The following is a 26,619-nucleotide window of genomic DNA, read 5'->3' as shown; positions in this document are numbered from 1 at the left end:
AAAAACACAACTATTACAAATATGCTAAATCTGTAAGAATGCTGTGGAATGCTACTAGGCTTAATACATACCCTGTTTTTGAAAAATTTTTTTTAATTTTTATTTATTTATGATAGGCACACAGTGAGAGAGAGAGAGGCAGAGACACAGGCAGAGGGAGAAGCAGGCTCCATGCACCAGGAGCCTGATGTGGGATTCGATCCCGGGTCTCCAGGATCGCGCCCTGGGCCAAAGGCAGGCGCTAAACCGCTGCACCACCCAGGGATCCCCATACCCTGTTTTTGAATAGGAAGATGCACTATTGTAAAGATGTCAGTGCTCACAAATCATTATAGTTACAGTGATTAGAACTTTTTTTTAAAAAAGATTTTATTTATTTATTTATTCATGAAGAGACACACAGAGAGAGGCAGAGAAGCAGGCAGAGGGAGAAGCAGGCTCCCTGCAGGGAGCCCGATGTGGGACTTGATCCCAGGACCCTGGGATCACATCCTGAGCCAAAGGCAGATGCTCAACCACTGTGCCACCCAAGCATCCCCCAATTTTTAAAATATACAAAAAGAATTGCTTTTGGAACAAGATGGGCTGATTCTAAAGTTCATGTGGAAACATAAAAATGCAAGAATAGCCTGACTAGCATGGGAAATGTGTGGGGGAAGGCAGTGAGGATAGACTCCTTACCAGACACTAAAAAATAATGTAGTTTCTTAGATAAGACATGGAAACCACAGAAAAAAGGAAAAAAATAAGTTGAGACTTCATCAAAATTAAAAACGTAAGGAAAAAAAACCCCAAATTAAAAACGTTTGTGCTTCATAGGACACCATTAAAGAAGTGAAAACACAACCCACAGAATGGAAGAAAATATTTGCAAATCATATATCTGATGAGGGACTAGTGTCCAGAATATATAAAGAGCTCTTATTACTCAATAAAAAAGGATAAATGATCTCATCTTAAATGCATGAAGTATTTCTCTCTTTTTTTGTATATTTTTTTATTGGAGTTCAATTTGTCAACACATAGCACAACACCCAGTGCTCATCCCATCAAGTGCCCCAGTGCCCCCTCAGTGGCCATGGGTGAAGTATTTCAATAAACATTTATCCAAATAAGATATGCAAATAGTCAATAGCACAGGAAAAGATGCCCTACATCACTGGTCATTAGAGCAATGAAAATCAAAACCACAATAGGATACCAATTTACACCCACAAGGAGGGCTATAATCAAAATGGTAACTATATTAACCAGTGTTGAAGGATGTGAAGAAATCAGAATCCATACACACTGCTGTTAGGGAAGAATATAAAATGCTGCAACTCTTTGGGAAACAGTCTGGGATTCTTCAAAAAGTTAAACATAGAGTAATCATAACAATGATTACCTAGCAATTCTGCTCCTAAACAGATACATAGATATACCCAAGATAACTGAAAACATATATCTATTACAAAAACCTCCACATATATGTTTATAGCAGCATTATTGATGATAACCAAAAAGTGGAAACAACCCAAATGTACATCAATAAATGAATCAATAAATAAAATGTGGTATAGACATACAGTGGAATATTATACAGCAATAAAATGGAATGAAGTACTGATCTGTGCTACAATGTGGATGAGCCTTGAGAATATTATGGCAAACGAAAGAAGTCAGCCATAAAATGTCACATACTGTATAATTCTATTTATATGAAATGTCCCAAGTAGGCAAATCCATAGAAATAAAAAATACATCAGTGATTGCCAGGAGCCAGGGGCAGGAGAGAGTAGAACATGACTGCTAACAGGTACAGGGCTTCTTTGTGGGGTAATGAAAATGTGGTGGAATTAGGTAGCAGTGATAATTACACAACTCTGTGAAGCTAGCAAAAAAACTGAATTGTACACTTAAAAGGCTGAAGTGTATGGTATGTGAATTATATCTCAATAAAGCTGTTATTTAAAAAAACATGATGTAAAACTTTGGTAAGCAAAACACTTACCTCAAAAGACTAGAATAAAATACAGTTACCCACCAGACTTTAGTATATAACCAAAGTGGCATTTCCAAAAAGAGGAAAGATGGATTATCTGGAAAATGATACTGGACCAACATCCCTTGATGGGTTAACAATGAGGGGGAGGACACTTGGAACCCTACCTTGCTCCTTTCACCTAAATATATCCAGATGTATCAAAGACTTAAATGTCAAAAAGAAAGCTGGAAAAACACAAGAAGTAAACAGGGTTTGTTTGTTTGTTTGTTTTAAATCTCAGAGTAAGAAAGGCAAGACACACACACAAAGGCCCCCAAGAAAGAAAATGAATAATTTGACTTTATAAAGGTTTGAAATTTCTAACATGGAAAAAAATCAAAAGACAAATAATAAACTGGACAAAATATTTGTAAAAATATAACACATTTTCAATTTTCCTTTTTATATACAAAGTGTGTTTGTGTCACTAAGAAAAAAAAACAACAGAAAAACATGAACAGATCATTTCCAGAAATAAAAATGTAAATATGAAAAGATGTCAACTTTGCTCTCAATTAAAAGAATGTACATTAAAACAACTAGATACATTTTTCATCTATCAGATTAGCCAACGTGAAAAAGTTTTCCAAAATACTGTATGTTCAAAGATGTGTAAAAAGTAGTACAATTGGAAACTTATGATCCACATAAAAATCTGCACACAGATGTTTACAGTTGACCACTGATACAAGTTTGAACTGCGTGGGTCTGCTTATATGCAGATTTTTTTGGATAAATATAGTAAAGTACTGTAAATGTATTTTCTCTTCCACATAATTTTTTTGTTTTTTTAAGATTTTTATTTTTAAGTCATCTCCACACTCAATGTGGGGCTCAAACTCACAAACCCAAGGTCAAGAGATGCACACTCCTATGACTGAGCCAGCCAGGTGCCCCCCATATGATTTTCTTAATAACATTTTCAAAAAAAAAAAACATTTTCTTTTCTCTAGCTTACTTTACTGTAAAAATATGCATATCATACATATAACATATAAAATATGTGTTAATTGTGTTTTGGTAAGGTCAATAGTAGGCTATTAGTAGTTAAGTCTGGAGTGGGGGGAGTCAAAAGTTATACTCGGATTTTCAACTGTGTAGGGGTCAGCTCACCTAACCCCCCCCGTTGCTCAAGTGTCAACTGTATAGCAATTTCATTCGTGATTGCCAAATCTCAGAAGCAACCAAGGATGTCCTTCAATATGTGAATGGATAAACCACCTGTGGTACATCCATACCATGGAATATTATTTAGCTGTAAAAATAAATGAGCCATCAAGCCACAAAAAGACATGAAGGAATATGAAATGCATCTTGTTAGGTGATAGAAGCCCATCTAAAAAGGCTAAAAAGAGTCTATAATTCCAATATGACATTTGGGAAAAGGCAAAGCTATGAAGACAGTAAAAATATCAGTGTTTGTTAGGGGTTTGGGACAAGAAAGGGAGGGATGAACTGACGGACTACAGAGCATTTTTAGGTTCAGTGAAACTACCCTGTATGATACCACGGTGCTGGATACATGTCCCTAGACGTTTGTCAACCTATAGAATGTACAACACAAAGAGTGAACCCTAATATAAAGTATGGACCTTGTGTGATGATAATGTATCATCAATAGTAACAAATATGCCACATTAATAGGGCATATAAACAACAAACTATGAAAGGGGGAGGGAAGGATGTGGGAACACTGTACTTTCTAATCAATGTTTCTGTAAACCTAAAACTGCACTTAAAAAAATAAAAGCTGGGGATCCCTGGGTGGCTCAGCGGTTTAGCGCCTGCCTTTGGCCCAGGGCGCGATCCTGGAGTCCCAGTATTGAGTCCCACATTGGGCTCCCTGCATGGAGCCTGCTTCTCCCTCTGCCAGTGTCTCTGCCTCTCTCTCTCTCTCTCTCTCTCTCTCTCTCTCTCTGTCTATCATAAATAAATAATAAATAAATCTTAAAAATAAAATAAAATTTTAAAAAAGCTACTAATTTTTTTTAAACTTGCACAAATACAGTGGTGGTAGGTGTGTAAAATAGTACGATCCCCTTGGAACGAGATTTGACAATACCTTCCAAAAATTTTAAAACACATATCCTTTTACGTAGGCAGTCCATTTCTCAGGCTGTATCTAACACACACAGTCACGGGTAGGAAATGGCATTTATACAAGACATTTATCAGTTCTGTAACAGCAAAAAAAAAAAAAAAAAAAAAAAAAGAAAGAAAGAAAAGAAAAGAAAAAAAAAACAAATAACCTGGTGGCAAGCAGAATAATGCCCCCCCAAATGTCCCCATCCCAATCCCCAGAACCTGTGAATACGCATGGCAAAAGAGAATTAAAGTTGCAGATGGAATTAAGGTGACTACACAAAATAAGGAGATTCTCCAAGTTGACACAATGTAATCACAAGTGTCCTTAGAAGTGAAGGCAGGAAAGTAGAAAAGAAGACTGAGAATAGGGTGATTTGAAAAAAACTCCATCTACGGTTGCTGGTTTTGAATATGAAGGAAGGGGACACAAGCCAACGAATGCAGGTGGTCTCTAGTAGCTAGAAAGAGCAAGGAAACGGATTCTCCCCTTAAGCCTCCTCCAGAGGGAAGGCAACGCTACCAACATCCTGATCTTAGCCAGCAAGACCCATTTTGGGCTTCTGATTTACAGAATTGCAGGATAATAGGTTTTTGTTGTTTTAAGCCACTGAATGTATGGTAATTTGTTACAACAGCAATAGGAAACTTTACAGACCTAAACGTCTATCTGCAGAGAACTGGCTGAGCAAATGCAGTACAATACTGTGCAGCCTTCTCAGAAAGGTGCCTCTATAAATACTGATATGCAAGTCATTTCAAGGAACATTGTTCAGTGAGGGGGAAAAATGCAGAGTGTAAGAAGAACGTATATTGCATGTTATCTATGTCAAAAGGAGGCACAGTTTAAAATTCACATACATCCTCATACATGCATTGGCTATCTCTGGAAAAAGACACTAAAGCCTGGTAATATTATTTAATATTTATTGCCCCAAGAGAAAGGGTCGCAAGAAGTTCCAACAACAGAGATGCTCATTTTTCACTGTATCCTCTCTCAGGCTGTTATGCTTTTTGTTTTCTGGTGTGGGTTTGTTGTTGTTGTTTGTTTTTAATCGTGTACAAGTATTACCTTAAGAATAGAGAGAAAGAAAACAGTTTCAAAAGGGAGTGAACTCTGCTCAGACTTAAATGAGTTCTTAGTGTTTTCATCCTCTCAAGGAGTGACTTAACCCCTTCCACAGTGGCGTACTGTCTCATGCCTTTTCTCTTGTAATCTTCCTTAACGACCCCAACAGGTTATCATCATCCCCAACCCACAGGGGTGGCAAAGAGGCTCAAAGAGGTTTAGTGGCCAAACTGCACAGCTGCTAAGTTTTGCAGTTGGGTTGTAGAGGCTGGTCCTCTGGTTCTCCTCAAAGCCCACTCCAGGATGTGGCTGGAATATGGACCATTCCAACAGCCATGGTAGCGGCCCTTGGAGCCCTCAGCTGCTACCACGCAGAATTGTCAGCCCTCCCTGGGCCTTAGGGTCCCTCTCCCAGACCTCAGAGGGGGCCCTGTCTACACTGCCTCCTGGATGCCGCCCACCTTCTCCGGTTACATCCCTCAGCAAAGTTCCTTTTGGGCCTTCTGGGGAGAGGCCACTGCCAGCAGGTCATTGTGGCTCTAATTGTTCTCTGTGGTGAGCTCACGTTGCACTGGACTCAGTGCAGACACCTGCTTTCCTCAGGCAGAGATGAAACCCTAGAGATGACGGGCCTCTGTGGAGTATGACATCTTGATCAAATAAGGCTGCCCTGAGATTTCTCATTCCTCCGAGCTTGGGCCAGAGATGAAGCGGGTTCCCTCCTGTCTGTCAGCAGCTTACAACTTTAGGCGCTCAAATCTACCTTCCTGGACCTCACTTTCTGGTAAAATAGAGATCATATTCCTGTGTAGCACGGACAGATGTTGCTGGGCCGTTTACCTATCAGGAGCCCTGATTAAATAGAGCCAAACTGCCTTTTATGTTGAGGATCTCAAAGCATTTTAAAATGAGTAATTAATGAAGTTCAACCTCCCAGAAAAAGCCAGAATTATTGTCTTCGTTTTATAAATAGATCAAAGGTCACACAATCAATGGCAGATGTAGGAAACAGATGTAAGAATTCTGCTTTTGTCCCTGGCTGCAGCCACTAAATCCCACCCCTGGTATCACTGACAGACCTCCTTTCTGCTCTCTGACTTCTGGCCAAAGACGTGGAATTGGCCTTTATATGTTTCCACTTAAAGGTTTGAATTCTATGTATGGTTCGTATGCCTTTGATATGTCTGGAATTTATAAAAGAGAAGGAGAAGAATGATATTTGATGCTTTTCAGAGATCGTGTTGGGACTGAGGCTTATATAATGGGTCAAATGCCAATAAAGGAAAAAAAAAAAAAACCCGCTCACCAGATCTTCAGGAAGTTCACTTTTATTCTCTCTCTGAAAGAATTTTGTCTGTTAAAATTAAACAGAGTATATCTTTAGTCACCCAAATGATTATTGTGGGAACAACAGAAGTCACCACTTATTGAGCACCAACTGTGTGCTAAGCACTGCTCTTCTTACTGGCATGTTATACATTGTGATTTTCACAGACTTGCAAGGAGGTCTTTATTGTTTGTTCATTTTACAGATAATATATAACTAGGCTTAGAGATAAAATATAAAGTGGGGAGAAAGGAAAGAGAAGGCTCAAATAAAATTAATTAAGCAAAAATGATTGGCTATATACTCCATGCCAGAGGTGTTGCGTTGTGATAGATGAAAATACAAAGATGAGGAGAATAGCACCAGATTCCTGCTCTCGAGGAATTTATAGCCTTGTGAGTGTGTGGTTGAGGCTGACGGCTGAGCAGAAGCATATAAAAAGACAAATAATGTCAATACAATTCAGTCCAGGGATCCCTGGGTGGCCCAGCGGTTTGGCGCTGCCTTTGGCCCAGGGCGCGATCCTGGAGACCCGGGATCGAATCCCACATCAGGCTCCCGGTGCATGGAGCCTGCTTCTCCCTCTGCCTGTGTCTCTGCCTCTCTCTCTCTCTCTCTCTCTCTCTCTCTCTCTCTCTGTGTGTGTGTGTGTGTGTGTGTGTGTGACTATTATAAATAAAGAAAGAAAATTTAAAAAAAAATACAATTCAGTCCAGAAGTATTTATTGGTTTGCTGGTAGGTGTTAGACACTGCATTGGTCACAGGGGATGGTCCCACTTCTCATGGAGCTTATAGTCTAGTGGGCAAGTCAGACATTGATCAAATAATTACACAGATTTAAACTGCAATTGAGTGGAGTAAAAGACACCAGATGGGCTACCACCTGACAAAGGATTAGTATCCAGAACATATAAAGAGCTCCTACACATAATAAAAGATAATCCAATAGAAACACTGTCAAACCAAGGGCAACTTTTAAAAGATGAACGGCAAACGGCCCATAAACAAATGAAAGTATGCTTAGTCTCTCTTGTAAACAGGGACTTGCAAATTAAAACATCGAAATACCATTTCACACCCATCAGCTTGGCAAAAATTTTAAAGGCTGACATTACCAAGTGTTGTTGAGGATGCCAAGCATGGGAACTCTTACTTACATATTGCTATCAAAGTGTAAATTGGTACGACCACTTTGAAAAACTGTTCAGCCATGCTGAGTAAAGCTGCCAATTCACATGACCCGAGTCCAGCAATTTCACACACAAGTATCTGCTCAATGGCTCATTTTCACACAAGGGGATGGGTTAAAAAACATTAATTGTAGCATTGTTTCTAACAACACCAAATGTGAAAATCAGCTAAACAAACTTCAGAAAGAGATGGGTAAATAGAGTGTGGTGAAACTCATACAATGGGACCCGAATTAGCAGTGAAAATGTATGATTTAGAACTACATGTATCAATGTGACTACATTTTCAAATCATAATGCTGAGAGAAAAAAAGCGAGTTGCACAATGATATATTCAGTATAATGCCACTTCTCCAAAGTTTACAAACATGTCAAACAATTCTATAAAGTGTTTATAGATACAAACATATGTAGTAAAAATACAAAAGCATGTATAGGAATGATATGCCCCAAATGCAGGAGAGTGGTTGGTTACCTTAAGAGAGGGACAGACATGGGTTCAAAGGGCTCTGTCTAGATCTAAAGATGTTTTATGTTCTTGAAAAAAATGATTTGAAGAAATTATGACAAATGTTAAGCTTTGGCAAAGGTTGGAGGGCAGGGGAGGGGTGCAGAACAAACAGGTTTGATGATACTACTCTCTGTAGTTTTTTTTTTTTTTATAGGCTTTGATCTATCCAAGAAGGATTGGATTGAATTGGAGGTGGAATGAGGGGAGGGGTCAGGGAAGCTATCTCTGAGGACATGATGCTCACTTAGAAAGAGAGCCAAAAATTGAGTAGGTGAGGAAGGGCAGAAAGGTGCACCAGGTAGAGAGAAAGAACAAGCTGTGCAAAGACCCTGGGGTCGTAGGGTGTGTATAGAGATTGGGAACTGAGACCCCAGTGTGGCCAGAGCAGGGGGAAAAGGGGCTGGAGTTGGAGGTGATGGGGGAGGGGCAGTGCAGAGACCATGCAGGGCCTCCTAGGCCATCTTGAAGGTCAAGTCTTTACCCTATGAGGAATGCAGCAGAGATGGGAAGCTTTGGGGCCCAGACAGACTTCTCTTCGATAGACAGCAGACCAGAGAAGGCATTCCTGTCGCAAGTGACTCATATCTTGAGTTGTGTAGAATGAGTAAGAGGAAGCCAATTGGGGAAGGAGAAAGAGGGAATGAGGTGCCAGTTCCCGGGAGAAGGCTCAACAGCAATAAAGACACCGCGGACCTTCCTTCCATAGGGTGGTCCCACGTGGGTCCTGGACACCCAGGACTAGCTCCGAAGGTGCTCGAAAATGGCAGACCAGAGTGTCTATGAAGACAGAGAGGCTGAGGTCCCAGGCCGGGCAGCCAGTCTCAAGCCGAGAGAGGCATGGCCCGGGCCCACATGGGTTGTAGGTGGCTTGTAGGTGGCTTGTAGGTGGCTTGCTCCAGCAGTGGTGGAGGATGGATCTGAAGGAGGCTGGAGTGCAGACAAGATCTTTGCGAGGAATATGTTAATAGCCCAAACCAGGATGGCTGGAACTAGGAAGCCAACCCAGAAGTGGAGAGCGCCCTAAGAGGTATTTCGGAAGGAGGGCGAGACCGCTAGGGCGTCGGTTGGGTGGTAGCGCCCTGGCCCGCAGGGCAACAGTAGGGGCGCGCCGGAGGGGCGCGCAGGGCAAGCCAAGTGGAACCGTCCTGCGAGCAGCGGGATGGGCGCCCCGGGGCCCAAGACGGCAAGCTGGGACCGGGGGCGCCTCCTGGGGGCGGCTGCTGACCACTCACAGCAAATGAGTTGGTCCAGAAGGGGGGCAGAGGAAGAGGAAAGTGAGCAGGTGTCTGCGGGACGACAAGGAGCGGGACCGCGGCGGACTGGGGGGCGGGGAGGGGGCGGACCACGCAGACGCTGCGCGGCCGCGGGGAGACCAGCCGGGAGGCGGGGGGGGGGGGGAGGGTGCAGGCGGAGCCCGATGGCGCACGGCGCGGGCAGGCGGGGTGGAGGGGGCACGGCCGACCCCCGCCGCGGACTCCCCGCGGCTCCCCCCCCCCGTCCCCGGCTGAAGCGGCCGAGGCCGGCTGGGCACGCCTCCTGCAGCCCGGGGCCGCCCGGGTCCCCCCGCCCCCCGCGGCCCCCCGGGCTCCCCGCGTGCCCGGGCCGCGCCTCCCCGCGCCGCGCCTCCCCCCCGCCGGGCCCCGCGACGTCACTGCGGCTCTGACGCGCGCTAATGGAGGCCCGGGCGCAGGCGGCGTGGCGCGGGTGTCCCCCGGGGAGGTCCCGGTCCTGGCAGCCGGCGGCCGCGTCCTTGGCCCTCCTCCAGGGGAACCTCGATTTTCCCATCTCGGGAAGGCCGGCTGTCCCTCGGCTACCGACAAGGACGCGACCGCTTGGTAAAAGATTTGAACAATGCCCGGAAAGAAAGAGCCGGACCCGAGACAGAGCCTAGTAATAGCCGCCCGCTAGAGTCCTGCTCGCGTGCTCAGCGCTCTTACCAACAATAATAACGACAACAGCCATAAGAGCCACCATTTATTGAGCGCTTACTCTGTGCCAGGCACTGTGTTAAGCGTTTTGCAGGCAACAACCCTCGGAGGTAAGTACCGTTATTCTCCCTATTTTAAGGAAGCCGGGGCACAGAGAGGTTAAGGAATTTGCCCCAGGCACACAGCTAGCTGATGTCAGTGCCAGAATTCCAACCCAGGCTGTTCTGATCCCATGTCATCCTCACGTCAACCCATAAGGTCGGGATCCATCTTAAAGATGAGGAAACTAAGGCACATGGAAATTTGAGTACCTTGCCCAAGGTCACCTAGCTGGAAAATGGATGAGGCAGAAAGCGAACCCCGGGCTCCTCTCTGTCCGCAGAACCCGCGGTCTTGGCCATAGGCGATGCCACTTCCAAACCACCTCCGACAGCCCCGCAGGCTTTGGCCCCGGGTCGCAAGAGGCGCAGCCCCTGCAGGGTTTAGGTGGGTTCCCGCGGCCTCCGATCCCCGGGTGAATCGGACGTTTCGGAGCATCGTCTCTGCTCAGCCCGCAGGCGTCTGGTGGGGACGCGTCTCCCGGAATCCGGTCGCGACCCGGCCGCGCGGTCCTCGGAAGGGAAGGAGCGGGGGCGGCGGCAGCGGGAGGGGTCCCTGGTCCCACCTGCAGAGCGGCGGGGCCGGCGGCTTGCTCGGCGCGGCCGGCAGAGGGCGCCGTAGCACGCGCCTCGGGTCCCGTGGTCACCAGACCCCGGGGCCCGCAGCCTGGGCCTGCGGACGTTGGGACTCGGAACCGCCCAACTAGGGGCCCCTCCGGCCTGGCGCCTGGCACCTCTCCGGCCCCTCCTCTCAGCCCTGGGGCTGCTTGTCCTGACGACTCTCGCCCATTTTCTGTGGTCCTGCCATCCCACCGTAGGCCTTGCAGTCTTCCCCAGTCCCTGCAGCACTGATCTGGTCCATTCCATTCCATTAGGCTCAGGTGTTTTCAAAGTCAGCCTTCGCTCCGTCTCCCCTTCTCATGGGCCCCTTGGTGATGTAAAATGGGGCTAAATCATCGACTTGGAATAGATAACTAATTTTCTTCTCCAAAACAGGAGGAGGGGCTTGTGTAAGGAAGGAGCAGCCGATTGGGGAAAGGATCTATTTTTAATAGCTACAGTGTCTTAAGAGCTTGTTTCGTGCTGAGCCCTTTCTATGTCTTGACTCCTTAATCCTCACTACAGCTCTGAGAGGAGTGCATCATTATTTCGACAGAGGAGACCACAAGACTGGTAAATGGCAATGTGGGCATCCACCAGGAGGATCTACCTGTAAAGCCACGTTCCCATGACCCGAATGCACAAGCTGATCCAACTGAACAGAAGAGGTAAGATACAAACCGAGCAAAAAGAAACCAAAATCTATTCTAAGACTGCTTAGAAATACCACACGTGAATTAGGGGCTTCCCGTTGCTCTCTGAGCCCAGTTTGGGACTCAAATGTCTGAAAAAGAAACACAAAACCTAAAGGTGCAATGAGAGGAGAATAGGAATAAGGCTTTTAGCTTTTGCTTGAAGAGCATCCAGAGAGGCCCACTCACTTTCTATGACTGGGCTCTGAGGAAATAAAGGTGGTTCTAGGAAAATCTGAAAAATATGAGAGGGGAAAAAAAAATGCCTTCTGTGGTTTTTACTTTAACCAAGCCGCATTTTGCTATTTGTGTTTTATTTTTAAATTAACATAGCTCTCCCCACCCTTTAAATTGGCACATAAATAGCAAAAACAGAAGGAAAGCCAGCTACAAACTTCAAACTTGGTGGGTTTCTCAGGAAGGAGGCGCATGACTTGAAGTGGAAATGAGGATTGAATGAGGTGCTTTAAACATTTGAAAGACAGACTTTCCACAAGGAATTTAGATCATAAGCCCTTAGAACGGGAGCTTTGTCTGGATTTGGGCTCAGTATAGTGCCTAGAATCGGTGAGTGCCCAAGAAATGTGGAAAACGAATCACACTTTTAATGTATGTCTGCATCATCTAACCATCTGGGCCACCACTTTGCTTATGGTTTTAGAGGATTTTCCTGTCCCCTGAGTCTTAGTCACACACCCTCCCACAGACCCCTTAGTTTCCCAGAATTTTGCTCTGGGAATTCAGTCAAGTTGAGGCTATTGTTATTGATGATGATGTCACTAGGCTTGGTTAAATAGAATGACTGCTCAGCTCTGGAATCACCAACTGGAGGAGTTTCCAAACAGGGAAACCGAGGCAGAAGGGACCTCGGGAGACTTGTCACTTCACAGTTCTGATTCTCTTGTCCTAGGTCTTTGAACTAGAGGAACTCTCCTCTTGCCCAACGCAAATGAGCCCTGGGCATCCCAGCTGCCTCTTGCAAAATTGTTGGACTTTTCTGACCTCACCTCTCTCTGCTCCTTCCCTCATTTTTTCAGGACATTCATTCTACAAACATGCATTGACAGCGCACTATATGTAAGTGCAGCTAGGAACCTAACATGAGCTCATGAGCTCACTTTCTCCCACCTGGCTTCTGACCTCATGGCCCATGACCTTATGGCTCCAACTTTCATGCCTGGAGAGGCGCCACAATGGTCAATGGCTTGCTTCTCCAGGTGGTGACTGTTGCTCAGACATATCCGACATTTTGGATGTGTCTCCCCTGGCAGGGCATGGTCTCCCCTGGCAGCTAGGGGAGACCATGCCCTGGGACCCCAGGATACCACCTTGGTGACATCCATTTGGTAGAGACTTGGGCCCTGATATATATTCTCAGAAGCAGGGCCTGGAAATGCTCTTGCACTTGCCTATACTCCTTCCTACCCTTTCCTAGTTGTCATATCTTCAGTTCATATGATCACTGTTGACAACCTTATTAATAGCTTGGGCCATATTTATGAAGCATTGGTTACAACAACAACAAAATCCCACTAGTGCCACAATACCCACTGTTCAAAGGAAAATGTTGGCTCAAAAAAAACAGCAGTGACTGGCTGGGATAATGCTATGAGTCTTTTGGGTCATTTTGTTATTGAGCCTTGGGATCAAGTGATTCAAAATAATGAGAAGGAAAAACACTAGCCCTGTTTTAGCCTTCCAGATTATTCAGATGGAATAGATTTTCAACATCAACACACTGGTAAAGAAAGAATGCTTAAGGTATACATCGTCAGTTTTTGTCTTTTTGGAAAATCCATTAATACTCAATGACTTGGTCTTCACCCATTTCCCCCTCCCCCCCCCAAAAAAAGAGTATTGAACCACACAGGATTCAGATGATGTCCTGTAAATCCCTTTAGAGAGTAGATTCCAAATCATAATCATTCTTCTTGAATATCTCACCCCCTCCCCAAGACTGTCCCATCCCTGCTAGCTAGCCACAGCATCACTTTCTCTCCCCATGGGGAAGGCAGATGCCCAGAGACCAGAAGAATGAGGGAGAGTAGTGAGGAGAGCTCTTCCCTTACCTGAGCTGCAGAGCCACTTGAATCTAGAGAACTGTTACATTTGTGCTGTGTCTGTGTGAGTTCGTGGTTGTGCTTTTTCTGGCTGATGTCCCAGATCTCCATAACACCGGGGCCTGAGATACTCTAAAAAAAAAAAAAAAAAAAAAAAAAAGCCTATCTATCTGTGACCTATCTGTGAAGGACGTGTGTCCGTCCACCCACCAAGAAGTTCTTGGTGGTCAGTGTCTGCATGTCCAGCAGCTGGGGTGAAGAGCTTTGGAACCACTGAACATTCCTGCTGGGATCTTTCCAAGCCCTTTTGGGAACCGGCAACAGCGCTTGTCTGGGGAAATTAGTTTTGCACTTTCACAGAGTGAGAAATTCCTCGGGGGCATTCTTGTACTTGGGAAGAGAAATCAAACCCGGCTCATTCCTTTAGAGCCCATGCCGTTAATAAAGCAGACCGGCTCCAATTCAGTGGGTCCCAGCCTGGGGCCCGAGGGGCGGGGGCGGACGCAGGGGAGTCCGGCGAATGTCACCTGCGGCTACGGCCCTCCCCGGGCTGGCGCAAGCCTGAGGTTTCGGGGGATCGTGTTGCCAGCGTGTAAACACCGTGAGTGACAGCCAACGCTCCCATTCGACCACAGAAGATCTCAAACCCTTCCTATCTTCCTAGAAACCCTAGCGGCCCGGCCCGGCTGCTTGCTGTCTGATGCAACAGTTTGCAACGCTCGGTTCTGGGAGCCGAGCCTGCCGCGGGGCGCAGGGCGCCCTGCTGACGCGCATGCGCGGGCTGCGGCCCCGCCGGGCGGGGCGGGGGAGAAGCTTTTCACCAGATGTGCCGGGGCCGGGGCCGGGGTGGGAGGGGGCGGGGCGCGGGCGGGCGGGCGGGCGGGGAGACCTTTGGCAGCTCGCACCGGCGATCTGAGCTTAATTAAACTTCTCCCGAGGCATTGGCTGGCTGACTGATTGACCCAGTGATCCAAAAAAAATCAGAGAGGCCTGAATCGCCCTAAACGCGACCGGAGAGAGAAGTTGGGGAGTTGGCTTTCGGTTTCCAGGGCTGGGCCTTTGGAGTCGGCCGGCCTTCCCCGAGCCCCGCAAGCCACGAAGCTATCGGGGTTCCGAGACCTCATGGGGCATCGGGGCCTCCCTTATCTGGGCCCTCCTACCGATTTCTCAAAAAGGGAAGCACAGTGGGACAGGGAGGGGGGGACCAGCGCAACGTTCGGATGGTGTCTTGATCCGTATCTTCCTGCCTCACTTCTCCACCCATGTGCCTTAGAAGGTTTTACCAGCAGAAAGCATCACGGCTTATTTAACCAGTTTTTTTTTTTTTTTCAGCCATTCTGGTACTGGCTGCATGGTTTTCCTCCATATCCACATTCCATCTATATTGTATATTTTTAATTGACTTCTTTTATTAACTTTCCTTATTCTCTAAATTAACTTTAAATCGATTCTCTTTTTTTTCTACATAGCCTCGCCCTGAGGAATAACATTAGCGAAACCACAGTTTGATGTGTCAGTCATCTATTTTAATACCCTTGAAAATAAATTCATAGCTATTCAAAAAATTTTTAAAACATGTGTACGTTAGCTAAGAATTTCTTGCCTACTGCATTTGGAGGAAAACTCCAGGGATAATAGAAAATAATGTGGGTTGAGTGATTGCCAATGTCCCAGGCACTGAACTAAGCACTTGAAGTCTGCATCCTTATGACACCTTATTAGGTGGGTGTTCTTTCCATTTTACAAAGGGAAAGTGGGAGACCCAGAGAGGTGAAATAACTTGCCAGAGATCACAGAGCCAGGATGCAAATTCTTACTCGCCTCACTCTAGAGCCTGTACCGCTGGCCTATCCAAAAAAGCTCAGTTACTGCTGGAGATCACCCAGGTGGTTAGTATAGGCTGGGTTTGAACCTAAGTCAGTCTGACTCCAGAACTGAACTGTTAACTGCTGTGTGGAACTCTTCCCTATTTCCTCAAATCTCACCTCATACAGCCTTTTTAACTGTCTGCCTCCTTTGGAATTTAAAAGGGGCTTCCAAGTTCTTTTTTCCTCACCCCCCTACATCTCCACACTCCTCCCCCTGGGTGGGACAGAGGTTCTGTTTCCACGGTTTCCTTCTTTCCTCTGAACTAAAGCAACCCGTAAAATTTCTCATGATATCCGTGAGAACCCCCACCTTAAAGATCCTATTCACTCTTCTCCACTGACCATAGAACTTCCATCCACCAGCATCATGAAACTACATTTCCCAGACTGCTATTCTCACCTCGAAAGAGAGCAAAAATCCTATGTCAAACCATGTGGCTCCTATTTGGGGTTGGAAAATCTGGTCACTAGCTTGGATAAAGATTGGTATGCCCATAGACTAATTCTTCTGGCCCCAGGCAGACATGAATTTCCCAGGCCTCAGTGATGGGGGGAGGGGGGCAAGTTATTTCAGAAACAAAACCTTCAATTAGAGGCATAAATGAAGACTTGGAATAAGACTTCTAAAAGATGGCTGACCCCAGCCCAGGAGGTATATTTTCTTTCTTCAACTGCCCTTACCACCACCACCCCTTCCCTCTCTTCACTTCCTCTTCCTTCCCCTTCTTCCAGATTCTTCTTTTAATTGTACCATTGTGCCACTCCCTTCCCCCCCCTCAACCCCCCGTGCCCACACCCACTCTTTAACTGTTTAGTATAAAATCCAGCCCACCAGACTGAGGTTTTCTTCGACCCAAATGTTATTTTCAGAAGGAGCCATTGAGGTTGGGGTGTAATTGCAGCGTTGGGCCTCTGCAAGCCAAGCTGAAAATAATCAGTGAGGCAGATGGGGTGGGAAGAGAGTGTGGTGGCCGCTTCCACCAAAGAGCGGGAGAAACCCAATGGAGTGAGTCAGAGAGGGGCGAGTGCCAGGCTGGTCTGCTGGGCTTACTGCTGGGAGTTCAGTTAAGGGGAAACTACCTAAGGTTTTGGGACCTTTAACTAAGGCCCAATCCAAGGTGGTTCCTGGCTGCACATCACAAGTCCATATTTCTTATGACAGCCGCTAAGCTGCTCTTGCTCTCATTCAGTTGGGCCATAGCAACCAGCAGGCCAGATGGGAACTTAACCATCCAGTTGGCTCACCAGTCTTTAGAGCAGGGTTTCTCAGCATCAGCACTATTGGCATGTTGGGCTTCAGAAGTCTTAGTTGTGGGGGGTGGCTGCTGCATTATAGGATGTTGAGCAAGATTCCTGGTCTCTACCCTCTAGATGCCAGTAACACACACACACACACACACACACACACACACACACACACACAGCCATGACCATCAAAAATGTCTCTAGACATGCCAAATGTCCTTGGGAGGCAAAAAATGCCCCTGGTTGAGAACCATTGGTCTAGAATGATCCAGGTCTATAACAGGATCACATTACCTGTCCCATGGTAGCCTCATTGCCTTACATCACATCTGAATGGGCCCTGATAAAATCTATTGGCCAACTCCTATTTCCAATGATAGCTGTTGAATACTTCAAACCCAGCATGAGTGCCTATGGAGTGCCAGGCACTAAACAAGGTGCTGAGAAGAAAGGGGCCAACAGACAGACATGGATATGACAGACTGAGGGAAGACAGACACATGAAGCAACCCTGAGCCAGAAGCATATAAAGAGAAGAAACTGGTACTATAAGAACATCAAAAAGGGTTTGTCACCTAGGTTGGAGATTCAAGGAGGGCCTTTGGAAGGAATGAGGAATTGGCCAGTTGGAGATTTGAGGGTGAGGGAATGTTTTACAGAGTAGGAACAGTGTCCCCAAGGATCTCAAAGAAGCCTGTCATGAACCAGGTTTCAGACAGTGGGAAGTCATTCTCTCCTCTAACCCCCAAATTTGCTTCTCCTGTACTCCTCCAGATTTCTAGTACAAGCATTTAAACTTAGGATCATGTTTAACTATCTTGACCACCCCGCCTTGTTCCTGCCCAACCCCCTTGATCACCCAGCTACCAAGTCCTGTCGGTTCTATTACGAGAATCCCTGCAAACTGGCTCCTCGTCTCCATTCCCAGCACCACAACCCCAATGCAGGCTCTCTTCATTACTCAGCCAAATTTGTGAAATAGCTTCCTAAGGAGTCATCCTCCAGTCTCTACCTCAGAGAAAGACAGAGACAAAGCCCACATCTCTGCTGGGTTAAAAAAAAAAAAAAAAAAAGCCTCTGCCTCCCGTGACTTTCATGACTTTTGGGTACTCTTCATTCACTGCAGCCAGCATACCTCCCGCCCTCCCACTCTCCAGCCACACCAGACCCTTAGCCACATCCCATGCACCCCCACAGCTCTGCAATTTTGCTGTTCTCTTTGTCTGAATTATCCTTCTCCAACCAAATTCAGTTGGGGAATTCCCACCTATCCTTCGAGACCCAGACAAAATGAACTCATTATACTCTCCTATCCCTTCTCAGAAGCCTTCTCTTAATTCTTCCTTTTGTTTTCACTGGGATTTATATATAGCTGCTGGTTTACCATTTGTCTCGTTGATCCATAGTTAATCTGTTTAAAGACGTCCCCTCCGCCAGAGTCAGAGGGCCTCAAAGGCAGGTCACATAGTGTTCACTACTAGTTGATTACCCAACACTCATTCCCTTCCTAAAAGAAGCCAAAGAAATGCAAGGCTTTGGGCAGCCCCAGTGGCTCAGCAGTTTAGTGCTGCCTTCAACCCAGGGCCTGATCCTGGAGATGAGTCCCACGTCAGGCTCCCTGCATGGAGCCTGCTTCTCCCTCTGCCTGTCTCTCTCTCAATCTCCCTGTCTCTCATGAATAAATAAAATCTTTAAAAAATAAAAAAAAAGAAATGCAAAGCATGGTGTATTATTTGGCTTACAAGCTAAGCTGCATAACAAACAGATCCAAGGTACAGTGGCTTACGCAAGCCCATGTGCCTCAGTGGAAGCTGACCCCATGCCCAGCTCCAGGGGTTGGCCCACCACCTGTCTCAAGAATTGGTTCAAGAATTGGTTCAAGAATTCAGGCCTAGGGATCCCTGGGTGGCGCAGCGGTTTGGCGTCTGCCTTTGGCTCAGGGCGCGATCCTGGAGCCCGGGATCGAATCCCACATCGGGCTCCCGGTACATGGAGCCTGCTTCTCCCTCTGCCTGTGTCTCTGCCTCTCTCTCTCTCTGTGACTATCATAAATAAATAAAAAATATATCTTTAAAAAAAGAATTCAGGCCTAAACTCATCAATGTGCAGTAGAGAATTTTCTGGTTCCCCAATATCAACAGTCCCCTTCTTTCATAACAGAAGATTTGGGGAGATGGCTGCCTTATAAGAGCTACATTTCCCAGACCCCCTTGTAGCTTGATGTGACCTCGAGTTTAAGTTGTCCCCGACTGCTTGTGGGCAGAAATGATCTTACCGCTTCTAAGCCGTGTCCTCAAAAGGATTGTGCATGTGCTTCCCTGGCCCTTCCCCAGCCCTTCCCCCTGACTAAGAGATCAGAAAAATTAAAGCAGTCTCCCTGGACCTAGGGAGGGAAGCCACATTTGGAGGACAGCAGAGCCCTTCTATCAGTCTTGGATGACTTTTCTCTGAACTCTTATAGGATGTGGAAGTGACATAAATTTCTCTTTTGCTTACTCTTCTGTATTTAGAGTCTCTTTGTTAAAGCAGCTGTTCCCTGCTCTGGAAAACACACAGCGCCTGGCTTCCCTGGGGCCTTGGGGCCTGGTTCAGGACTGGGCCTATGACCTAGTTAGGGCCAGTGAGACACGAGGCAAAGTTTGACTGGGGGTTCTGGAAAAGAAGTCTCTTGTTATGAAAGAGCATCATGGAGCGACCCTCTCTCTCTTCCTCTGGCATTGCTGGGCCCGGGACCGTGCCAATCCTCTCACTCACACCCTAAGTATGGGGCTTAACCTGAGGGGATTGCTGAGATGGTGGCAGGAGAATGGAGTCAGAGTTTCTGGACCGACACCTCCGAGCCCACCATAAAGTAAGATGTGACAGAAAACGAACCCAAGCTGCCTTAGACCACAGGACACTTTTCTATCACATCTCACCTTACGGCCACCCTCCTCTCACTCCTCTTCCTGCTCCTGCTGGGTCTCACACAGGAGTCAATAAATACTTGTTGCATGAAGACCCAGTTGTTCTTTTGCCCTCTTACCTATAATGACGACCTCACAGATAAGCTCTAAGCATTTATCTTTCTCTCTGCCCCAGCCTAAACACCTAAAGTAGTCACATGGACTTCATCTCTAGCAAATTCTTCTCAGAACCTCCAACTACTTATACAGGGAGCTGAGGGTTCAGCTATAAAATGAGAGGCAGCACATTTTCCAGCTCTAATGTCCCATGGCTCTGCCTGAGGCTCGTTCTGAAGGAGTCATCCTGTGCTCAGACCAAAGACCCGTCTAGCACTAACCACAGACAGCCGACTGAGAGGTCCCTCAGGCCCCCGCCCCAATTCCAGATGATTCCACAGGAGGCCCCTTCCAGCACTAACAGTCTAGAATTCTGTTCAACATCTTTGCAAGCTCTGAAGGCCCACGGTACTATCATACTATGCTAAGCCCAGGAAGTTTTTGACTGGCTGCCAGACCTCCTGCCCCAAGCACAAAAGATAAAGGCCTAGGGAGGGCCTGGGGCATCACAACATTGCCATTCCAGATGAGGCCAGAAAAACTGGCAGGCAGCAGGAAAGGGGGCCTTGCAATGCTCAGGCGTTCAGGAGGTCCCGCAGCAAGGACACTCAGGTTCCTGTGCCCATTGCCCAACCCTCCAGACTGCCATTGTTAGTGCTGCTCCAAATGGGAGTACAGGCCAGTTCTGGGCAAAACATTTCCTCTTTCCAGCCATGAGACCTCCATGAGACCAGGGAAAGAGCTGCTCCGTGACTCAGCCCCCTGGAATGTAGGAGAATTCCATCTCAAGGAAAATGACCAGTAATGGACCCTGGCAGCCAGGACCTTGAGGGTCCAGAGGTGCTTCCTCCGGAGTCTGCAGTGACTCCAAGCTTTCCTCCCCATGCTTTTTGAGGTTGCCGTTTATAGGATGCTCACTAAGAGCTAAGCCCTGTGCCTAGCGCTCTACCTGCATTGGCTTATTTTACCTTCACAGCAGCTCTGCAGGTAAGCATCGTTGCTGGTCCCATTTCATAGATAAGCAGATTGAGGCTTAGGGAGGTGAAATAACTTGCTTGGCATTCATAAGCCACAGAGCTAGATCTGACCTCAGGTTCTTAACCAGAGTGTTTGGTGGGAGGCTTTTGGCAGCGTCTTCTCTGGTCTTCTAAGTTGGGCAGGCAAGGGGGAAGGGCACGGTGAGACCTCAGCCCTGTGAGGTCAGTGCTGTTGAGGAAGAAGTCGGGACCAGCGAGAAGGGTAGGCAGTCAGTCACTGGAGTGAAGGGCAAGGCAGGCAGAGACCACCAGGCAGTCCCGGTCACATATAAGGAAGGTGGCCGGCTCCACTGAACCCAGCCAGTCGTGAGCTGTGGGGGAATCAAAGCCTATCCTGTAGCCAGGGCACCAGGGCATCCCTTGGGTGCCAGGTTAGCTGACCATGAGCAGAACTGAGCAGCCCCCAATAGGACCCCATGGATCCCAAACTGGGAGCCCTGGCACCCAATGGGTCTGAGTTTGTAGAATGTCTTCCTGCCCAGCAGGATCCACTCTGCCACTCACGTCTTCCCAGCCTTCATACAGTCTCAGGTGGGCCGCTTCCTCCCTGATGACCAGGTCACTTGACCCCTTTGGAGTTCGGTGTCCTCATCTGCATTGTGGGGACCTTGCACAACACAGCGCAGTGCCTGGCACAGGGCCAGAGGTCAGTAACCGGGAGCCGAGTTCATTGTCATGAAGAACAGCCTGGGCTGCACTAGAAGAATCAGTGACCTGTCTGTGAATATCTTTGGAGAGCAGGGGCAGAAAAGATAAGGTCACATGGGGTTGGAGGGGGGGAGTCACACAGTCGTCAAATGGGGAAGCAGCAGGATTTGGGGTAGGGCATCCAGGGAAACCTGCTGCTCTCCCTGCCCGAAGGACTGGCACCCATTTCCCTGGCACCTCAGACTCAACCACAACCGCAATGCCTAACAAGGGGATGGAGGAGGTTTGGGGCCTCCCCTGCCGCTCCAGAGGGAAGACTAGATGCCTAAATGGGTCTGGGGCGGGGAGGGGAGGCAAAGGGCCACGCAAGTATCAGATGTTGCCCCTGGGTGTTTGCCATATGCCAGGCTCTATCCAAAACATCCCGACACTAACTGTGGACTCTCCAGCTTACCCCTCCAGCCGCTAGACAGGAGGTATGTGTCTGTTATCACCACCAACAAAAACATCCCTGTTTGATGAAGGTATTGAGCCTCAGAAAGGTTAAGAAAGCTGCCAAAGGTCACAGAGCCAGAATGTGGCAGAGCTAGAATTTCAATCAACTTTATCTGATAGAAGCCTCCAGGGTCCCCAGGATGATTGAATGTGTCTCACTGCCCATGGCTCTGGCATCGAGAGGGCACTGGTCCTGGCATTTGAATCAAGGAAAGAGGAGCCCCATGGAAATGGACCGTGTGCAGACCTGCCATGACCCAGCATGGGCCTCTGGGCCTGTTCCACCTTGGGGATGTGTGCCAGGTGTTGGAGACAGGGGCAAGCCTGAAAAGGATGGTCCACTAGGAGGTTGCTTCTGCTGATGCTTGTATGAGTGCGGGCACACGTGTGTGTGTGTGTGTGTGTGTGTACGTGCACCTACATGTACACAGGCACGTGTGGGCACACAAGCTAACCCCCATCTTGGCCCAGGAGAGAATGAGGAAGGACAGGTGAAGTGGGAAGGGTTGGATGGCTCCAGAGTCATCTCCATCTCAGTTCGCCGGGCGGAGGCTCTAATATTTTCCTGGAAAGCTGGCCATGAGCCTGGAGGCCGTGGGTCTCCACAGAGTCAAAAAAGGACACTGGCAAAATCTCCAAAATCAGTTCAGACTTTATCACCCTCTCTGAGCCTCCAAGCCAGAGGGTGGAGTCCTGCCAAGTGAGGACAGGCTGTCTCAGAGCACTTCCTCGCCAGAGCCCGCCTTCTGAAAATCAACCTCCAAATGACCCCACGACTTGCTCCAGACTCCGAGCAATGCAGAATGGTTCCCTCATAATCGCCCCATAGGACAAAGCCTGGTGTGGTGTGAGGAGCATGCATCTTGGGCTCATCTGAATTTCAGCCTGGACATCAGTCCAGGAGCTGTGAGTCCTGGGGCAAGTGACCCAGTCCTTCTGAGCCTCTCTTTCTTCTTCTGTAAGATGGTGGTAATAATTACCCATGGTAGAGTGTGAGTGCTCCTGCCACTTCCCTTTTCTCCTTATTCCTTCTGGACCTCCCTAACCTCCACTGACCACTTGACCACCTCGCTTCGGGCCTTCAGTTCCCAGAATCCTCCCAGCTGTGGCCCAGTTTCTGAGCTTCGCAGGAGACAGTGGTTTTGCCACCCTTTGCTTGTGGCCTGCCATGGGCCCGCTCCCCTGAGAGCAAAGGCCCCAGAGCACTGCCACCGGGACCCCACCCTCTTCGTAAACACCAGTTGGGCACCAACTGACCTCAGGAGGGAAGTGCTCAATTGGGACCCTCCTCTTCCAGCCCTGCCTGCTGCTAGATGTTCCAGGGGAAGTGCCAGGCCAATCTGGCACCCATGCACCCAGGGCACCTCCATCCTGGAAATAGGCACTTGGAGCCAAACCCTGGGCTAAAGGTGGAAGGGAGTTAAGGTGCTTGAGTGTTGCTTCTCTCCTGCCCTCCCACAGCACCACCCTGGGCCATCCCAGACAGGGCAAGTGCTTTCCAATTTAAATGTGTTTTAATAATGATCCTAATAGACATCCATAGAAGGGCTTTACCATCCCTCTTGGCTTCTTAAAAAGAAATTAAATATAATGAAATATTCATTTTAATTCCAGGCAGTGGGGATGTAACTGTGTATTTTATTATTCTTTGTAACAGCTTTTTCTGTATTGTTAAGATTGCTCTAAAAAAAACATTTTGGGGGGCACCTGGGTGGCTCAGTTGGTTAAGCATCTGCCTTCGGCTCAGGTCATGATCTCCCTCTCTCTCTCTCTCTCTGCTGTTCTCCCTGCTTGTGCTCTCTTTCTCTCTCTCTCTCTCTCTCTCTCAAGTAAATAAATAAAATGTTTTAAAAATAAATAAATAAAAATTAAAATAAAAACTTTTTTAAGATTTTATTTTTAAGTAATCTCTACACCCAGCATGGGGCTCAAACTCACAACCCCAAGATCTATTGACTGAGCCAGCCAGGCACCCCTAAAGAAAAATATTTTGAAGTCGATAAGATTCATAGGATTTTTTAAAAGATTTTATTTATTTATCCATATGGATCCCCTTGGGATCCCACCATTTATACCATTGATTATTTTTTTCTTACCTGAAAAGTACACTTTGTCATGGGAAAGTTAGAAAATACAGACAAGCAAACAAATGAACACATAAAATCCTTGCAGCCTCACCCTGCTGAAATAACCCTTGCTGACATTTTCATGTTTAACCATCCTGTCCACGTTTTTATGTACGTAGGTAAACGTAAATAAACACACATTTTACAATAAAATCGGAATCCTATGATTCATGTTATTTTTAACTTACATTGTGTTGTTGATTTACCAATACATCTGACATTGATTAGGATTGTTTCAGCTACAAATGACAGAAAATCCAAAGGAACAGTGGCTTAAACATGTTAATTTCTCTCTTTAGGAAATGATGTCCTAAAGTAAGCAGCCCCGGCTGGTACAGCAGCCCTGTGACCATCAGGGACCCAGGCCCCTTCTACCTGGGGCTCCCCATCATCAGTGCATGCCTTCCACTAGTGACCCAAGACACCAATGGAAGAAGCAGCAGGAAAGAAGAGAGTCCTGCCTCCTCAAAGGACGCTTCCTGGAATTCACATGCATCACATCTGCTTGTACCGTACTAGCCAGAACAAAGTCCCACGGCCCCCAGAAGATAAGATTTATCTAAGTAGAGCTTTTATTACTATAGAGAAAGAACAGATATTGGTGGGATAACTGGCTTCTCTGCCGCATTTTACAAACGTCTTTCCAGAGCACATAGTTTTATATCCCTTTTGTTTTTCTCTTATTTTTTAGTGAATGTGTGACCACATCATTAAATATTCTTCAACTTTTAATGGCTGCTCAATATTCCATGATAGCAGGTAGCATCACTGATAGATCCAATACCTTATTTGATATGTGGGTGTTTTGCTCTGTTAAATAAGACTCTTCAATGGCTAAAACTTGTCAGAGGAAGAGATCCCAACCTTTCCTCTCTACTTGGGGGCTGCCCTCCAAAGACATTTTGCTGAGGAGTCAGATTAGTATCTGCCTTGAAAGCTGGCTTAAGGTTCTGTGTTTGTTTCTAAAAAAAAAAAAGAAGAAGAAGAAGAAGCTTTTTGGCAACAGGAATACCCCTCCGTTCCCCTTGCAGAGGAAGTCATAAGGGTAGGCACTTCTGCCTTTGGTGGGAGGAAGATGGGGTGAGGATGTGGGAGCTGCAGGTGCAGAGTCAGTGGGAGGAGACCATGGACTCTACGGAGCCAGGAGAGGACCTGTTCCTGTAGAGGCTTAGGAGCCTGGATGGGGCCCAATTCATTCTTCACTCAAGTTCAACCAGCACTTTCTGTGCCTCTTCTCAGGGTCATGCCCTGGACCAGTCCCTGGGGTTGTCTCAGAGTAGACATCGCCCCTGCTCTCCAGGAACCCAGTCAAGTCTAAACTCACCAATGTAGGAGTTCAGCCTGCCGTGTCACCTCAAATAAGAATCCTCAGGCCCACACCCAAATGCCTGATGCCATGTTGGTGGGTCTAGAACCTGCATTTCTTTCCGTCTCCTGGAGTGACTGATGGGCATGCTCAGGAACCATTTTAGTGGAGGAACATCAGTCAAGGTGTTTAGAGGAATCCTTTTAAACCAGGCAGACCAGGAGCCTCCGTCTGCTCAGTATGTGGCTTGAACCTTGACTGAGCGTTAAGCTATAAGAGGGCACCTGTCAGACACACCTGAACCCAAATAGCAGGTCCATCCTTCTGTAGCTGAGTGATCTCAAGCAAATTATTTAACCTCCCTAAGACTCAGTTTTCCTATTTGTAAAATAGGAAGAATTGAAGTCCTTCCCACGTGAAAAAATAAACATCAGTGCTTAGCAGAGTGTCTGGCACCCTATAAATGGTAGCTGTTGTTATTAAATTAATTAAAACTGGGCAGCCTGGGTGGCCCAGCAGGTTAGCGCTGCCTTCAGCCCAGAGCATGATTCTGGAGATCTGGGATCGAGTCCCACGTCAGGTTCCCTGCATGGAGCCTGCTTCTGTCTCCACCTCTGTGTGTGTGTGTGTGTGTGTGTCTCATGAAAAAATAAAATCTTTAAAAAAATTAATTAAAACTGCTTCTATGTTAAGTAACTACAGTGAGGAACTAGAGACAAGATATAGAAAGCATCTTATACGCTGCCTGACTCAGGGCGGTAGGCATTCAATACATTGGTATTATGATTACTATCATCCTTACATTCATTTTAATTCTAGGCTTAGCACCTCTGCAAGCTGTACCCGCCACACAATATTATCCTCCCGATAGAAATCATGGATAAAGCCACGGACTCGTGGCTCAGAACTGTGGGCTTACTGTCCACCCCTAGTGCCTGCCTCAGCATGAAAGAGATTTTCTCAGAGCCTTCCAGAAAGATGTGCAAGCTGCAAGCAGGTCAGCGTGAGTGGGAACCTCAAGTCCCTACTTTCAACCTCCGGCTTTCTTGGGGAGCCAGGCAGAGCCCTGGGCCATTCGCCTAGCCCCAAGGATCAGGGAACCGTGCAGGCCCCGCGCTGCTGGGACGCCAGGAGGAAGAGGCGGTGTCGCTGTTGATAACTGCATTTTCGAGTGTTCCGTGGATGGCGCGGTTACCATGGTGATGCTGATGGCTGTGAGCGAAGCTGCAGCCTCTCTCGAGTTGTGAGTCAGGTTCAGCTTTATTTATTTAAAAAGAAAACCAACGCCCTGACCTGGGAAGGACAAAG

General features: G+C 47.1%; 2 long non-coding RNA genes across 2 annotated transcripts in view; one reads left to right on the top strand and one right to left on the bottom strand.

The window, feature by feature from the left end:
- The window catches only part of LOC129499449 (uncharacterized), a 67,069-nt gene extending 53,364 nt beyond the window's left edge, over positions 1-13,705 (bottom strand). The window contains exon 1 of the long non-coding RNA XR_008662384.1: positions 13,594-13,705. This is a non-coding gene — a long non-coding RNA (uncharacterized LOC129499449). The remainder of the gene's footprint in view (positions 1-13,593) is intronic.
- LOC129499444 (uncharacterized) lies at positions 9,896-25,987 on the top strand. The gene is made up of 3 exons (XR_008662383.1): positions 9,896-10,244; positions 11,358-11,500; positions 24,305-25,987. It is a non-coding gene; the product is annotated as an uncharacterized LOC129499444 (long non-coding RNA).
- Positions 25,988-26,619: the final 632 nt, after the last annotated feature.

This window comes from Nyctereutes procyonoides, unplaced genomic scaffold (genome assembly GCF_905146905.1).
Source record: "Nyctereutes procyonoides isolate TBG_1078 unplaced genomic scaffold, NYPRO_anot_genome, whole genome shotgun sequence".
Lineage (NCBI taxonomy): Eukaryota > Metazoa > Chordata > Mammalia > Carnivora > Canidae > Nyctereutes > Nyctereutes procyonoides.
This window is presented reverse-complemented; position numbering and strand designations above follow the sequence as displayed.